At 28.6% G+C, this 16,980-nt stretch overlaps 1 pseudogene; it reads right to left on the reverse strand.

Moving 5' to 3' along the window:
* Positions 1-10,816: 10,816 nt before the first annotated feature.
* LOC113384775 overlaps positions 10,817-16,980 on the reverse strand; it is a 9,319-nt pseudogene continuing 3,155 nt past the window's right edge.

Below are 16,980 nucleotides of genomic sequence, written 5' to 3' on the forward strand. Positions count from 1 at the left end.
AATGTGCTTCATTTTAACCCTCCGTCGGTCGGCGTGGTCAGGCCAGACTTCTTGCGACTTCAATTAAAAAAAAAATACTTCTAGTAATCCTATCGACTTGAAATTTATTGACTTTTCCTAAAATTTCATTAGCTGTCGATCAATGAAAAATTCAGGACGAAAAAATGTACAGAAGGATAATTATAAGGACTTTTTTATACTTCGAACGGTCGGAAAGGTCTGTCTAGACCACCCATACATTTTGTATGAAATATACGCTTTTTGATATATGTAAACCAGTATTTTGTCTTTTTTCTGGTATTTTCTATTCAAACTGCGTTGTATATATTCTTTGCTATGTGTTGTAACATGAATGTTAGTATTTTCATGACGAGAGTTCCTTGAAAACCTACCAAACTTATTATTATTATTATTATTGGTAATCGCAAACACTGAAAATCTGATGAGTAATGCACACATTATCAACAATTTTTCTACCCGTAGTACTGCATTCGAAATTTTTTTGGCAAACCTGTAGTGAAATTATATTTTCAAATTGAATTTTACAGCTCATTTCAAAGGCGACGCACCTCATTTCGTTTTCATTTGAATTTCACATTCATTTCAAAAGCGCCGAAAAAGAATAAATATTCTTTTTCATTAATATAAATCAGAAAAATTAACAAAAAAAGCAAGGATTTTTTTATATTTCTTGATTTTTTTGGTATAATATAATATGTAGTATTTTTATTATAAGCAAGTTCAACACATGCAAAAGACGGTAAGAAAAAGAAAAAATCAAAACTATAAATATTTACTACTAATAATCGTTAATATATAAGACACCAAAAACTCATTTATCTCATATAAATACATGTAAAATGAATGGTGGTCCAGCCAGACCTTTCCGACCGTTCGAAGGTGAAAAAATATCCGACCGATGGAGGGTTAAATCCGATTGATTAAGTTTTGTTTATTTACTTTTTATAAAATAAGAATAATGAAAGTTACATTATTTATAATAATCTATATAAAAACATTTAATATTCCTCGAATATTTCATTAAGGTACAGGAAGTTCCAGCAATTTGCCTTAAAGCACGACGCCATATTTTACTAGTTTTTTAATTACTATGTACTACATACATTCATTCATTCAATTTAGTGTAATTTTGGGGTTTTCTGCACTATTAATCAGTTAAAAAGTGATTGATGAATATACTCGTCATGGAGAAGTGGCAGAATTTAATGTATAGACGAGAATATTCGTCAGGCATATAAAACAGTGACTAATTTGTTATTTGAATTGAAATTTTTGAAAAAATATTATGAAATATCAAGTTGTTTAGAATATTTTGAGGCTTTGGCTGTATAAAATAAGTAGTTGTAAGTGGCATTTCAACTTAAGGCAAGTTGCAAAAACTTCCCGAAATGTGGAAATGATATACTTAATCAAAAAAAAAACAACTATATATTAGCTACTTCAACAACTTCTGAACATTTTGGCATACCACAGAACAAATGGATATGTGTGTGTGTGTATGTATGTATGGATACAATTTTTCGTCCACGTTTTCGAGCGCACGGATCAGCCGATTTGAATGGGTTCAAAAAACATTCGATTCGTATAGATAGAGAGATGTGCTGATTAGGTTTTGGCATAGGCAGGTCCAGCCGTTACGGAGACACAGAGCAAAGAGTGGAGAAAATAGAAATCGAGTTTTTGAGAGAAGCATCCGATTTGAATGATCTAAAAAACGTTCAATTAGTAATGATTGGGAGTAGTGTTCATTAGTTTTTAGCAAAGGCAGGCCCAGCCATTTCGAAGATATGGAGCTAAATATGTAAAAAATGGAAGTTTTTGAGAGAACTAAGCGTCCGATTTGAATGATTCAAAGAACTTTCAGCTTGTCTGAACAAAATAATTGATTGTGAAAAAAAAATTGTTTCAACTATTTTTTTTTTCAAAAAAAAAAAATTTGTATATCGAAAATAATTCAGATTTTATTTTTAATTCCGACTATTCTAATTCTAATATACTATAAATAAATAATTTCAACTTTGAAATTCAGTTTATATAATTCTTATAAATATTAGACAATGTTACAATATTTATAATAATTTATTTGAAAACATTTAATATTCTTCGAACATTTCGTTACGGTACGGGAAGTTCCAGCAATTTGCCTTAAGGCACGATGCCATACACCCCACTAGTTTTACATATAAATTAGTGTAAGAAGTATCTAAAATTTATAATTCGATTGGAAAAAAACACACTAGCTAACAAAATAAAATATGTATTGTTTAATTAATTTCGATCATATTTAGTAGAACACCCAAATATTTAGTAGAATTTTCTAATATTTATTTTTAAAGATAGTAACTTATGTCGATATTTGTTGTCCATTTAAATACTAATGAATCAAAAGTAATAAACTTAGAGAGAAAATTTAATTATATAATACCTACTACATTTACACAATTTTTATTTGATGCCTTTAAAATAGGCAAGCCAATTAGAATTAAAAAGGTAATAGGTAGTAATAATTCTATACATAGTAATTATTATATATATGGTTGTATATAATAAAATATAATCTAATTACATCGATAAATCTCACGCCTCAGAAACAAAATCAATGCTAATATTTATTATCGATAAGATTATTGCATAATGACATTTAAATTGCTCATTATAGAACAAATATCGAGATAAAAAAGTCGTATATAATATCATAAAACAATGCTTGAAGTTAATTGAAATACAACTAATGGACTAAAGACGTAGTTCTAAGATATCCATCACATTATACCTGGTAAAGTGAATTTATTGTTAAGCTTAACTTCTTAACTGTTACCTGAAGGACACTTTTGAATTAAATAGAATAGATTACGAATCAAACACTTAAAAAGCTTTTGTAGAAATATAGTTACGATAACACGTCAAGCAAAAGTTGTATAAGGATAACATCAATCTAGAAGGAAATAGAAAATAAGAAAAAATAAGTTCAAATTGTTCAAATTCATTAATTAAATATTTATGAACTTCCCGTAGGGTAAGTTATAGTAATCGCAAAAACATCGAATATAAAAAAGATATATATCTTTACGTTTCAGAAGTTTCTGAACATTTTGGCATACCTTATAAAAAATTGATGTATGTGTGTGTGCGGATACAAATTTTCGTCGACGATTTCGGGAACACCGATCAACCGATTTGAATAATTCAAAAAACATTCGATTTGTATTGATGAGGAGACGTGCTAATTACTTTTTGACGAAAGCAGGTCTAAACGGTAACTCAGTTTTTAAGAGAACGGAACGTCCGATTTTAAAAATTCAAGAAACATTTTACTTGTATTGACAAGATGAACTGATTAAATTTTTGGGAAGGCAGGTTCAGCGGTTATGGACTCTCAATAAAAATAATTTAAAAAAATGTCATTGGGCGGTCAAAAATGTTTGTTGGACATATGCACATCAAATTCTTTTATAGAGATTTTAATAATATGTATATATTTTGTGCAATTTTTTTTTAGGTTCCGTACCAAGTTTTTCAATTACGGTGCGGGAAGTTCCAGCAATTTACCTTAGAGCACGATGCCATGCAACTAATGTGTACAATGTTCAGCCCTAAGACAAATTGCTGAAACTTTCCGTACTGTAATTGAAAATCTTGGTACAAAACCTAAAAAAAATTACACAAAATGTGTACACATTATTAAGAAATACCACTAGTATTTTATTATATTTAAAACTAGTTGATCTATACAGCGGCCGAACCTTAATTCATTTTTTAATCATTACCCATGGAAACAAAATTGTTTCCTTTTGAATCAAAAATAAACAAAAATTTGAATCATTTATTTAATATATTGTTTATATTTATAAAATAGCAAATTAAAAATATACTTTTTACCAACAAAAATTAGAAGTACTTACCCCGATTATCCCCGACCGATATGCAATAATGAATTAATTATATTGTAAGAAATTAATATTTCAGGATAAAAAAAATTCCTAATTAGATATTACAATAATTATTAATTTAGTCAGTTCGATTATGTACGTAAGGATATGATTTCGGCTTGTATTTGGTATTTTTTTTCAGTATTATTGTGTTCTTAATTGTACTTGCAAATTTAAAATTCGTTTTACTATAACTTGAAAGGTAGAAGTTTATTCTTTAAGCTAAGTTCTAGATCACAAAATGATATTTTAATGTGATTATCCACCTATTCTAGAAACCTGGCACGCATCTAGTATAATTACATAACTTCAAAATGCATATCAAGTTTTCAGTATACTAATTTTAGATATTTTTGAAATTAAATATTCATTAAACACATTATATAGAACATAAAACATATCAACATTTTCTAATAAATTGCTTTTGAAAAGGTCTCGTATATATTTCACGTATATTGTAAGACCGCTATGAACTAAGCTGTTTGTAGAAATTATAAAAATATTAATTTTAAATTATTAAGCAAGTATCTTTGGCATTGTTTTAAATCTTAAATCATAGATTGAAATGAGTTTTTAATAAAGTTTTTTTTAATTATATTACATATCTAACATTTACTAAGTACCAGGAGAATAGTACTTCCATCCAAGCATTTTTAGATATATTTTTGTAATACAAATTTCAAATTTATTTCGATCTCATGATTTAATTTTTTTCAGTTCAATCATTAAAATAAACATGACACTCAAATGAAATCTGCGAGAATATTCAGCATGCTCAAATATTTAAATAATAATTTTATATTGTACACAATTGCGTTTTATTTATAGTTATGACTTCATCAAATCTTCATATATTGTAATTATTTGTATTATTAGCAATTCTTTATTTGAATGATGTCCAAAACATATAAATAAAACATCGAGTGGCAAGAAGAAAGTAATATGCAAATGTAAAATTTATATATCAAATCTATAGCGATAAAAATTAGCCTGTTTAACTTATCATGCGCTTTCGTTTTATAAGTTCCGGGTTTCCATGATTATAAGTTCTAATAGGTGGTTTGAACATAAATAAAAAAATAATGCTAAATTCTAATATTGTTTTAGAGTGTGGAATCGTTCAGAACATGACAGTTTTTGTCTTAAAAATTAGTAGATTTTATTATATGTGCTTTGTAGAAACAGGTCGTCAGTAATTGTAAACAATTCCAGATTAAGGTAGTCAATAATAACAGAACTAGCAACGCATTGTTACAGTCAAAGTGAGAGATCTTCCCGATCGGTCGGCAAAGTGTTAAGAACCAATAGACATAGGTATAAAAATTAAAATCGTGGAGTAAAACATCAAAAAAAAATTTCTTTTCATTACATACAAAAACTAGTTGGTATTTGTATTTTGCCTTGAGGCAAGTTACATGAACTTCCCGAAATGTGTAAATAATCGACTTAATCAATAAAATATAAATTAATTTATGAGTGATTAAAAGTATTCCGAGTGGATTTATTATACATCATTGCAAACGAACGAACACGTTAACTCAGAGTTTTCTAAAAGCAAATTTTCAAAAATCAACAATTTTTATAATTGAACCAGTTTCCGTGGGACTTTAATGGTTTAGTATGCTCATTAAGACCAAGTACTTTATCGTTACACCAAGTAAATCATACCAAGTAAATACCAAGTAAATCATCAGTAAATACCAAGTTATATCAAGTAAATCATCGTCTAATTTTAATTTTAACAAACGTCTAAAGAACTACTCATTTTCTCAAACTTTGATGAATTTTTAAAACGAAACTACTTGTCGTAAAGCCGTAATATTTCAGTAAGTTCTATAAGACCATGATATATATGGCCAAAAAAAGTTCCCTAAAAATTGGCTTAATTTTTTTTCAACAGTTAATTACAGGAAAACGGGTCGGTAAATTTTCAACTAAAACTAATCAGTATCATTCCCAACTAATATCTTTCGAACAGTTTTTGATTTTTTTAAATCGATTCGGTAGTATAAGCTTAAATGTGGTCAAAAAGTTCAACACTTTTATCCAAATTACAAAGAAACGGCTCGGCAGATCGTCGCACAAAACTAACAAACGATAGTTCTCATTGAAATACATCAAATAGCTTTTAAATTTCTGAAATCGGTTCAGGCGTTTTTGAGCAACAGTCGTGGAAGGTCTAATTTTGACAAATTCCAGAAAAACGATACTAATTTTTGCAAACTTTTGACGAATTTTTAAAATTAAACGACTTATCGTAGAGCCGTAATATTTAAGACTATGGTATCTACCATCAAAAATATAATCATAAAAATCGTCGAAAAAAATTTTTTTAACACTTTATTACAAGAAAATGGCCCGACCGATCTTTACCAAAAACTTATCAGCACGATTTCCATCTAATATCTTTCGAACGGTTTTTTAATTTTTAAATCGATTCAGAATTGCGGGCTAAAGCGTGGACGAATTTTTTTCACTTTTCTTCGATTTATAAAGAAACGACTTGGCCGATCGTCGCACAAAACTGAGAAACGCTAGTCCTCATCGAGATACGTCGAATGGCTTTTAAGTTTTTGAAATCGGTCCAGCCGTTTTTGAGAAAACGTCGATTTACGGTAAATAAGTTTAATAAAAATGTGATAAATATTATCTTATTATAGAAACATGATCAATGTAATCTCAGCGAAATAGAAAACATTTATCATTTTTTAAATACAAGGTTGCTATATTGCAAATATTAACTGTTTTGCATAAATCGAACAATACGATTATTGCAAAGGATTTAGATACAATTTATCTAACAGCAGTTATGTCTATAAAAAGCCTAAATCCTTTGCATTAATGAATGTAATATAGCATATGGACTTTATATTTTGAGTAAAATATAAGAAAAAAATACATATCTTAGCAGATCACATATAATTTCGACTCGTTGTCAGAACAAATAGGCCATAATGTCTAGTTAATTAATAAAAGGGATTTCTAAATCTCATCGCTTTCATTACATTAATTGACATTTATGACAGTTGTGATGCATTGCCACTTATTTGCTAACATATGATCAGTCATGTTAAAAACATAATCATGTAAATAAATAACAAACAATTTTGGATTGTATATTACTGATCAATATCACTCCAATAGACCGTGGAAATTCGTTTCAAAAATATGAATTATTTATGTATATCTCTTATAGTTTTGTTGTAGGTGAGAAAAATTAAATATTCTACTTTGAGATGCGAAGATTGGGAAGCATTTATATAAAATAATCGATATGATAATGATAAAGTACTTGAAATATAAAAAGATAAGATTCTTTCGAACATTTTTGCTTCCCAAAAACGTAATTGAAGGACTAAAATTCACACACAGCGCATACAACCTGTTTTCATAATGACAATGAAAGTTGATGTACATAAATAAACAAAACTAACAAACAACACACAATATTAACCTCATATGTGTGTGTTTAAAATACATGCACAATATTAATTTTTATCTCAATCGTTTGCCAATTTCCACATAAAACAAAACAAATAAACTTACCCCATAAACCAATCAACAGTATCGCGTAAATATTCTGGGAGTCGCTCCAGTTTGTCGATTTATCGGGAACACTTGTCAAAAATTAGTTAACTAAAACGGCACAAAACACAGCTCAAATGTTAAAATAATTTCAGTGTCCCGGCAAGTGAATAATTGTTACGTATTCCTTGAGCACTGACACTAAAGAGCACTGACAAGCTTTGCGTTATTTACAAATACGTACATTTGAGGTTGACAAACTACTAAACAGTTTATTTGTGATATTTTTTAGTTATAACATTAAATTAATGCTTGTGTTGTACAAATTTAACACTTTTGCAATTCAAAGCAGCTGAGAGTTCCTCAGCCATGTTTTTCGTATCTGTCCCGATATTTGTTTGATATTTTTATCATGGTGTTGCCAACGCTTAATTTTAGAACAACATTTCCGAGATTCGACCTAATTCGTATATTTACCTATGTTCATAGTGGTGAGTTGGTGGTAAAATTGAATTCAAATATATAAATCAAATTTGAATATAATCATATATGTATATAAATACAACTAGAAAAAGCATTTTATTGCTTGATATTATTTAGTATTTAAATAATTCATAGCATATTTTATCCTAAATTATTCAATACTAGTGTGCTGTTAAAATTTATATGACTATAACAGGTTAACTGTACAAAATATTAAGTGTTTTTTGGATTCGAATATATATGAATTTGATTTGCAAATAAATTTCCACAATAATTGCAACTTACGATAACTCTAGAATTATTATTTTTTATGATATCTCTGAAATTACAAATTGCTTAGAATTGTATAAAATTTGCTTTATGGTGACTAGAGTTCCTACTATTAATGTTGCCAAATGAGAATAACTATACATTCACAAAACATCAGACAGTCAATACTTTCATCTTGTTTTATCTTAAAATTACTTTGCTTGACAAATTGTTAGCATTTATTAAAAATCAAGAAGAATGTTTCGAATTGGTGGTCCAGGAATGGGTGATCCCACAGAGGAGCGCCGAAAAGTACGAGAAAATGTTAAAAACAATTTAATTGCATTTATCGCCATGTGCACAATTTTAAGACTGAGTAGGTTATGTGAAATATTTAGAATTTCAATATATATGTTAATGTCTCACTATTGATTCTTTTTCAGCTCCCTTAGTGCTTCAGAAATGCTGTTGACCGCTCTTCCAAACTAAATAAATTCCTAGATAACTTATAGATATATTTAAATTCATGGAAACTCACTACTTTTGTACATATAACATTGTAACACAAGTGAAAAATCTATTTACTAATAAAATCTTTTTTAAATTTTAATAGTTGAAACTGTTTCATTGACATATTCAAATTTCAAATAAATTACTGTAATTTGGCAAAATTGGTTGTGTGCCTATGTTGGTTAGAAAAATAAATTGATTGTACCGCTTCCAATAAATTTGCACGACTCATTAGTTCAAACATTATATAACCACAGTTCTGAATATGAACAATTAAACTAAATAAATTCTATTAAAACCTGTTGTCATCTAGACATTAATTAAAAATGCATTGAGGTTTAGTGAATGTTTTAATGGAGTTGATTACACAGTACAATAAGAACAATGATAATATATGGATTAATTGGCCATTTTCTATAATAAATATTGACTACTATGTTAAACTTAATATGGAATATGATTTTTTTTTTTTTGAATAGTATATCACATGAAATGAACAAAACAGTAAGCAAACGAGATGTGTGCGCATGTGAATTATTTTCTACATACAATAAAAAACATGCAATCATTTTAACATTCATTCATAAGCTGAGTCTGCATTCTGTTGTATTCAATTGTCTACATTAATTTAAATAAAATTCACATGATTTCACAAATACTAAAATATTAAAATTTATATCAGATGCTATTTTGCCTATCAAAAATTAGGCTAGTACATATCTACATATGCTACATAAATAAAATCAAATATACAATGATTTCTTCTAAAACACTTTGATCTGCCCATTCAATAGCTCCACATTAAATACACCAATTTTGGTATATAAAAACTGAACTTATTAATATGAGTTTAAATACTTTATAAAATTGTTAAAATTTAACCATCCACAACTTGTAATGTGTAATATGCACAATTTGATTACGTTTCATTTAATATTAAATTTCACAGATTACGATCAATGTATATTGAAATAACTCTCAAAATATAGACATCAATTTGCTATAGACAGAGAATTAGAATTAAAATAAAATCTGCCAAAGAATGATTAATGACATAGCTGTAAAAATAATTCTACACATATTTTGGTTCATATTATCAGAAGTTTGCTTATTGTTAAGTATAATACTAGTTTGTTTATCATTTCACGCAATCATCCATTAAAAACCAACTGGCATGCGTAAAATGTATTCAATTTCTCATACGATCTAAATTAGTTTTTTAACAGCAGAGAATTCATTCTTTAACGGCAGTGTTTTTTGAATAGAAATAAAAAATTACTGTAATGAAGGTCTAGTAACTGTTCACCTAATCAACACCAAGTCACAAAAGCAATAGAGTTGGAGCACTTTTTTTTAGCAAGTATTTATGATTTATCAACAACTGTAAATTAATACTTGAGCCACAGATTTTCTAAAGGCAACAATTTCCTGACAATTTCACATAGATTCAATATTTAATTAACTATGAATTTTTTACAATGACAACCTTACAAGTAACTTAACAATGAGAACTTGTATTATAATATTAGATCTTTAAAGGAGACATCAGTATAAAAAAATTATTTTTGTTAAGCCAAATAAAATTTTATTTATGAAATTTTGTATATTTTTATGTATGAATATAATAATACTGCACAGTTAATGGATTGACAGGTGTACAAACATTTAATAACTATAAACTTGAATTAAAATCTACTATAATTTGATTTAAAATTTACTTTAAGTTGTGATTTTAAAATGCTCTCAATGACAAATAAGATAATTAAGAAATTTAAAAATGTACCAAAAATATATTGTAAATAAACATTCTACAAATACTTATCTACAAACATTAAAGAAGCATAGCTGTATTTAAAACCAATTCACTATAAATCACAATAACAACGGATAGACGACTTTTACAACAAAAAATATAATTTACACATTCACAGTTACAAGTTTCTTTTACTTCAGTTGCCATTTTTATTTATACACTTTTTATGTACTACTTTATAAAAAAAAAAAAATCAAATCTAGACCAACCAATGATGAGAGTATAGCGCAGCACCATTCAATGGTAAAATTTATATTTTAGAAAAAATTACTTAAAGAATAATATTGTATTGCTCTTCAGATTTATCTTCAGAAATCTAAATATATTTTGAAAATAGCATTGCCAAAACATTACTAGCCAACTATTTCAATAGTCAGAAATGCTATTTTCAAATATTTAAGCAATATGCAAGTTATTTTTTTGGAACTGATAAGTTCACTCAGTCAATTTCCCGATTTATAAGGTTTCAATATCATTTGTTAACTTCACTTAACTTTTAATCTGTATATGAATATTCTGCATATCTTTCTAATCATCTTTGAAGTACGAGTCAATAAAACATTCTTAGCATTTTCCGAAGTGTGACGAGCATACTTTAGTTTTTCTTCTAGATAATATGCTGTTCATCCTTTCATCTGACTTCATTAAAACCATATATAATTCGTTTATTGGAAGATGTTAAGCATTTATATTGGTTCAATATGAAGGGTGACCTAAACTTACAATTCCTTTTTATCAGAGTTTTTCATATTTTTTTGTTTCTTATTTCCACACTTAAGCTTCTCCATCCTCATCAGTAGATTCGGCTTCCTGCAACCACATCAGCCACTGGAATACTTGGAATAGCGCTTGCCCTTTGCCAGGATAAGCTTCTGTGACATCCTCTTTCCATTGTACAAAAGCTTCTTCTTCAATTACTTCCAGATCATAAAGATTTACGAAAAAACGCAAGAGCATGCCTGGAAAACAATCATATACCATAAAATAATATAATGATTATAAATGTAAGCATGATATGTGCAACAGAAAAAAATAGTTACATGAATTAATTTATAGTTCTGATAATTACTAATGTAAGCATGATATATGCATCATAAATAAGTAATGATGAATTTATAATGGGCATTTGTGAAACTAGTTTTCTTAAAAATAATTGAAATGAATGTTAACAATTTATTAAATAATTGTTTCTTTGAATTCTAGGCCACAAATTTTATATTTTTGTAAGGACTCCATGTAAAGGCTAATAGTAATCTATTTTATTTTTACAAGTTATTAATTAATGTGGTGTAATACAAAAAAAAAAAAATAGTTTAATTATAGAAGGTGATGAATTGAGGCTTCACAAAAAATTGGTGTCTGACCATACCCTATGATTCAAATGATCTGAAGAAAAATATGCTTCTACATTATTAACTTAAAATAAATTTGCAATCATATGAACTATGGACAAGTTAAATTATTTGTTTTCTCGAAATGGCGTGAATAAAAAGATTGTTAAATTTTTTTGATGATCACAAAGTATTTAAATATAGTAAAAATCGAAATGTGTGGATTGATAGTTCCTATTAAAGAAGACTGCAAAAATTTCAAATAAATTGGTCTAATAGAAGTTGAATACTTGTGGCTATCGTATTAACAAAAACAATTTAGAGATAATAGAACGCATTTAAAGTTAGGCATAGGCAGGAAACAGAGGAGGATTATCATGATTAAACAGCTATATCACAGAAAATAATTGAAATTTTGATAAATCTTATACACATACTTGAAAATTAAACTTTGATAACATTAAAAAAAAAAAAAGCAAAATCCTAGACCAAGCCTTAAAGATTGTAAAATGCTCACTCATATCTTTAGTAACATGCAAATATATTTTTTTATTTAGTTTATCATTTATAGTTATTCTCACCTTTAGGAAAATTGTGAGTAAAGCAATACACTTGCAATGCATACACAGCAGTTAGTTGTAAATCAGTTCGGCCATTAAGGAATGCTTGCAAGACAATTTGGAAACGCTCCAGTAAAGTTTTTTCTTTCTCTTGAAGTGCTTTTGGGGGTAAAACTGTTGCATCCACACCATCTGCCAAAGTGCTTTCCTAAAATACATTGTGCATTTTAATTAAAAATTTGGCAATATGTGTAAGTATCTACTAAATTTAAAGATAAACTCAGATAAAGTTTGTTTCATAAAAAGAGTACTCAATAGGATCTATTAGAATAATAAAAACATCATTGTATGTAAAAATGTACTTATAACTTGTCCTGGATTACTGACCTGCGTTATGTATTTTAGCAGCACAGTTACAAATTCATATACAAATGCTGGATCAGTGTGACAGCTGGTTTCAAGATTATCTTTAATCCATTTATAGAATTGTTGTGGATTTGGATCTGCTTGTAATTGTTTCCATAACTCGGCACGCACTCTAAGCAGAGGATAAAGAAAACTCAGGCCTCTATCTTCAAGAATTTCTGCTAAGCGATCTTGTGTTCTATCAGCTTCCGGCAGCATTGACATTAAATTGATCTGATACCAGAAAATAATTTAAATTAATTAAAAATTATGAATTATTTGACATTTTGATACATTATACTAAAGTTGTAAAACTGAATATAATTTATATGAACAAAGTTGACAAATGTATAAGTTAATATACAAGAATATAACATTTTAAGTTAATCAAAAATTAACAATTATTGGTAGACATAATATCAAAGTTGTACCTAAAGTTAAATATGAATGAATTATTGATGATGATTACTCATAAATCAAATCTAGTAAAATAATATTACCAACCTTGCTAGAGTTCAGCATTTCTTTAACGGCATTTTTATCCAAAAGTTTAACTAAACACTCGAGGACTATCAAGAACAATGGATAACATTGGCCATTTTCAGCAAGTGATGATAAATCTGTGAATGTCATCAGCTTAGATGTGATTGTATTAGACAAAATTTTTGCAACTGGTAAATGGGATTTTTCTTCTTTGTCTGATACAGACATAAATAATTGTCTAAAACTATCAGAAAATGCTGCAGCTGGAACCAAGCCATCCTTACGTAAAGAACTTAGAAATGAGACTACCCTTTCTTTTACATTATCTAAAAAAAAGATCAATTTAATATTTCAATTAATAATTTATAGAAAAGATTCTGGATATTTCCAATTTGTTAATTACCATTTTTTTCAAGAATGTCATTCAATACTGCATACATGATGTCTTTTGCAAATTTATCAGGTATTTTGAATTCTCTGTAAGCAGTTGTAATTTTATCTAAGTCAATATTCTCAATAATTTTTCCATCTTCCGATGATTGAAAATTTTCATGTAAAAGGGTAAGAACCTTTTTGAGTAGCTCTTCTTTATTTGGACCCTAAAATAGTATAAACAATTTAAAATGATTGAAGTAACAAAAATAAAATATACAAATATTTATGAAAGTATCAGTACAATTGTTGTTTCATGTAGTACACAATCAATAGGATCTATTAGAGTAAATTCATACATCATTTAAATAAAGCATTAATTTGTTCCACTTTAAAGAAAAGTGATTGTGAAGTAGGAAATATATATTAGGCTTTAGAGCTTCATTATTAATGTACCTTATCTTTTTTGGCTTGTTTTGGTTTATCAGTAGATGACTGCTTTATAATTAATGGTGCTTCCTTGTGAAGAGCACCCACAGGTGCAGGAGAAGCTGGCTTAGAAGAAGACAATGTTGATGACAAATTATTGTCTGAGTGGGTCATTGAATGCACTGCAAATAAAAAGAATTGTTGAAGATCTTTCATTTTATTAAATAATCATGGCATGCTTTATTATTTATCAGTGGTAGTGACGAAACTAATTAATCTATCATTATTTTATATAGATAAAACTTTATGCATCATTTAATAGGACAATAAAATAAAATGTCCAAATACTGATTTGTTACATTTTGTAAAGCTTAAACTTTAATGTTAATTTTGAGTAGATTGTCATATGTAAACATTCCAAAATAAGTCTATTATTTTTGTGATAAGCTTGACAGAAATGCTACAAAATTCAGTATGCTGAACATCAAATTTGGATCAGAATTTATTTTATACATACTTGGTGTGTGATGACTATTACGATTTGTAGGTCCTCCCAAAGGTAGCATTGATGGAGGAGGTTGAGTAGTTTTGATGTTATTAGCTTTGTAAAGAAGACTATTAGCAGCAGGCCGCATTTGAACTTCTTCAGGCCCTTGAGCCAAAAGATTGAAGTTCTTTTTGAATCTTGGGGCAATATCCTTGTTAGCTAAAAAAAAATCACATATTTAACTTAGATTTAAAATTCACGATTTTATTTGACCCTGAATAAAATAATTGCTTTTACCATTGTTGCCATAAATACCGCCACCCATTCCATGTTTATTAGAATTATTATAACCACGGTTGTTGCCATGATTTCCTCCCGCAGAACCTGGGCCACGGTTATTCCCATGTTGGTTATTATGTCCTCGGAAGGAACCTTCAGAGTTAGTTCGATGCTCATTTCGATTTGAGCCAAAACCATTGCTGGTAAAACTGCAAAAGATCAGTACATATAAAATAAATATAGTGAATAAGGGGCAACAGTCATGTTGCAGCAATTTGCTGATCAGATAAAAATTTGTTTCATGAAATATAGATTCAATAGGATCTATTAGAGTTAATTAAGAACATCATTCAAAGAACATAGCAAAATAAACTTTAATACAAATGTGCATTTTTAAAATTAAATATTCAATTTTTATTAATGTTATATTGTTGATAATAAAAAATAATATATTACATTCATAACTTACTTGAATTTATCATGATGGGGAAGAGGTATAAGATTAGTACTGGGACTAGACACATTTAGTCCATTGAACATGTCATTAATGCCTCTCAGTTTCAATGGCAAACCACCCATCCATGAATCCTGGTCTGAGTCACGATGGTCTCTGTGATCTCTACCTAGACCTCCAAGGCCTGAATCTCGGCCCCCAGACCGCATGGATGCATATGACGATCGCAAGTCATCATCACCTCTAATCTACATTGCACAAATTACATTAATATATAGAATACTAAATTCTAAATTATATGAATGTTTATTTAATAATCAGTGGTAGTGACGAAACTATTTATATTTATCATTATAAAATCAATTTAAATTTATACATCATCTTAGAAAAACAACAATTGCATTGGTTAATAAACAAAGAATGTCAATGTTGTTATACCTGGTGTATGGGTCTGGGACCTTCAGTACTAGATGCCTTCCGGGGCACCCAGCCATCTCCTCTCAACTCAATGACATCACGAAGCATGAATCTGATGCGAGGTGCCAGTTCTGGATTTTGGGCCACTGCCTCCATGCGCGTGAAGTACTGATCCATCAACTTCTTGCCCTACAACAATATTGTGCATATTATATACTGTTTACAAAATAATATAGAATAGAATAAATAAAAAAAATAAATAATAGAATAAATAAAAAATAATATAATAAGGTTTACAAAATAATAAATAATATAGAACACATGTATTTTTTGCATTAGGGAAATATATTTATACAAATTAATGAAATTAGTAAATTTAACACTTAACAAATAACATCATAATATAAATAAACTAGCTGTAAGTGGAATTCTGTCTTAAGGCAATTAAGGCATCGTGCCTTAAGGCAAATTGCTGGAACTTCCCGTACCAAAAATTATTTTTGAAAAAAAAAGTTTTCTATATTTTGACATATTTTGGAAGATCAAACTTTTTTTCAAAGCAATCGTACTGCTTTAACTGCATAAATCGAAATATCAAAGCCCGTAAGCGCCGCGTCGCCGTCTAACGCGTAAAACATTGGTACGAAACCCATAGGAATGTAAACCAAATTCATACTTATTGTTAAAATATCTATAAAATATCTGATAATTTGATGTGCATAAGTCTAATGATCATTTTTGACCGCCAAATGGCTTTTTTTACTTTTTTCATTAGATCTCCGAAACCGCTAGACCTGCCTTTATGAAAATTTGATCAGTTCTTCACCTTCTCAATATAAGTAAAATGTTTTTTTGAATTATCAAAATCGGACGTTCCGTTCTCTTAAAAATGAGTTACCGTTTTCGGCACTTTTTGCCCCGTATCTTCGGAACGGCTAGACCTGCCTTCGCCAAAAAACTAATCAGCACGTCTCCTTATCAATACGAATCGTGATGTTTTTTAAATTATTCAAATCGGTTGATCCGTGTTCCCGAAATCGTCGACGAAAATTTGTATCCGCACATACATACACAACGTACATACATACAACATTACACACACACACACACACACACACATACATCCATTTTTTCTAAGGTATGCCAAAATGTCAGAAACCTTGAAACGTAAAGATATATAAAAATTTTCATTTTCGATTTTTTGCGATTACTATAACTTGCCCTACGGGAAGT

Source organism: Ctenocephalides felis, unplaced genomic scaffold (genome assembly GCF_003426905.1).
Source record: "Ctenocephalides felis isolate EL2017-DRISC unplaced genomic scaffold, ASM342690v1 CF-g0.4_SCAFFOLD_03571, whole genome shotgun sequence".
Taxonomy (NCBI): domain Eukaryota; kingdom Metazoa; phylum Arthropoda; class Insecta; order Siphonaptera; family Pulicidae; genus Ctenocephalides; species Ctenocephalides felis.